The sequence below is a fragment of the Panulirus ornatus genome, chromosome 41 (assembly GCF_036320965.1).
Source record: "Panulirus ornatus isolate Po-2019 chromosome 41, ASM3632096v1, whole genome shotgun sequence".
Classification (NCBI taxonomy): Eukaryota; Metazoa; Arthropoda; class Malacostraca; order Decapoda; family Palinuridae; genus Panulirus; species Panulirus ornatus.
In genome coordinates, this window is record NC_092264.1 from 9,392,438 (window position 1) to 9,394,937 (window position 2,500).

Here is a 2,500-nt window from a genome sequence, read left to right on the forward strand (position 1 = left end):
GGTGGGATGGAGAGCAACGTGGTGTGGGGTGGGATGGAGAGCAGCGTGGGGTGTGGGATGGGATGGGAGAGCAGCGTGGGTGTGGGATGGGATGGGAGAGCAGCGTGGGTGTGGGTGGGATGGGAGAGCAGCGTGGGGTGTTGGGTGGGATGGGAGAGCAGCGTGGGGTGTGGGGTGGGATGGGAGAGCAGCGTGGGGTGTGGGGTGGGATGGGAGAGCAGCGTGGGGTGGGGTGGGATGGGAAGAGCAGCGTAGGGTGTGAGGTGGGATGGGAGAGCAGCGTGGGGTGTGGGGTGGGATGGGAGAGCAGCGTGGGGTGTGGGGTGGGATGGAGAGCAGCGTGGGGTGTGGGGTGGGATGGGAGAGCAGCGTAGGGTGTGAGGTGGGATGGGAGAGCAGCGTGGGATGTGGGGTGGGATGGGAGAGCAGCGTGGGGTGTGAGGTGGGATGGGAGAGCAGCGTGGGGTGTGGAGGTGGGATGGGAGAGCAGCGTGGGGTGTGGGGTGGGATGGGAGAGCACGTGGGGTGTGGGGTGGGATGGGAGAGAGTAAGACACCATCATCCGAGACTGACGACACACGATCTCTCTCTTTTTCTCTTCCTAAATTGAACATGTGTTAAGGTACGGGTGGGTGTTGAGGGTTTCTGTGGCTCAGCCCAACCTGGCACTCTTTGGGTATCGGGTCTTATGTATTGAGGAGTGTGTGTCATATCGGGTCTTCCGTACCGATGAATGTGTCTCAAGGCGTTGGTATCGGGTCTTATGTATTGAAGTGTGTCATATCGGGTCTTTTGTATTGAGGAGTGTGTCATATCGGGTCTTATGTATTGAGGAGTGTGTCAAGGCTCTGGTATCGGGTCTTATGTATCGAAGTGTCATATCGGGTGCTTTTGTATTGAGGAGTGTTCCAAGGCTTTGGTATCGGGTTTTATGTATTGAAGAGTGTGTCTTAAGGTTTTGGTATCGGGTCTTATGTATTGAAGTGTGTGTCATATCGGGTCTTATGTATTGAGGAGTGTGTGCCATGGTATCGGGTCTTCCGTCCTGAGGAGTGTGTCTTAAGATTTTGGTATCGGGTGTTATGTATCGAAGTAAGTGGTCATATCGGGTCTTTTGTATTGCCGAGTGTCAAGCTTTGGTATCGGGTCTTCGGTATTGAGGAGTGTGTTTCAAGGCTCTGGTATCGGGTCTTATGTACTGAAATGTGTGTCATATCGGGTGCTTTTGTATTGAGGAGTGTGTGTGTCAAGGCTTTGGTATCGGGTCTTCCGTACTGAGGAGTGTGTGTCATGGTATCGGGTCTTCCGTACTGAGTAGAGATCTCAAGGCTTTGATATCGGGTCTTATGTATTTCATACCCCTCTGTTAATTATGCCAAAAGCAACGTCATTGAAACTGTCTTAATTGCAAGTAGAAATAACTTTAATTTTGTCCATTAAACGAATCATTATTTGAGAATTGACATAACACGGAAATATATTTCAAAAAAAACTGCTCAAGACACAAGGGATGACGTAGCTAGGACGCCATTTGGTAAAGAAAGTGATTGTCTAAGACAGACAACGAGCGTATCGTAAACTTATTATGTGGACAAGAAAGGGGAATTGTTTACAAATTGTATGAACAATAAAGTTATTCCATTTGTATAGATCTTCACTATACAAACTGGATAGCTTTATTGTTGATATAATTTGTAAACAATTCCCCTTCTTGTCCACAAAATAAGTTTATGATACGCTCGTTGTCTGTCTTGGACAACCACGTCTCTCCGTTGTATATCAACTGGCTGTTATATTTCTCTCTTGTGTCTCCCCTGATGATGTGATTATGACACGAAAGTGCACTTGGGAACTTATCGTGTTTCATTTTTCCCCGTGGACTCATAGGAATATACTTGATCACGCGCAAAATTGTGATTCTTTCCAATTTTATATTTTATATATTTTATATATATATATATATATAATATATATATAAAATATATATATATATATATAATGTATATATATATATATATATATATATGTATATATATATATATATTATATATATAATGTATATAATATAAATGTATATATATATATAATATATATATATATATATATATATATATATTATATATATATATATATAATATATATATATATATATATATATAATATATATATATATATATATAATATATATATATATATATATATATACATATATATATATATAACATAGAGGCTCCATGCTATAGATTAAAAATGAAAACTTATTATTCATGGCCATATTCAAAATTCATTGTATTTTTCCGAGAAATTCTCGGAATTTCGACGGGTGAATTTTACCCGAGTGTGATGTAAACAAGGATTGAGAAGGGTTGGAAATAACATTCAGGCAAGGCTTTCATTTCCCTGGAGTCTGTGGACTGCCGAACTCAGCCCAGGGGAGGCGCACGGCAACATTGGCAACCCTGCCCAAATTATGGCACCAGTGGCAAAACATGGCGACGCG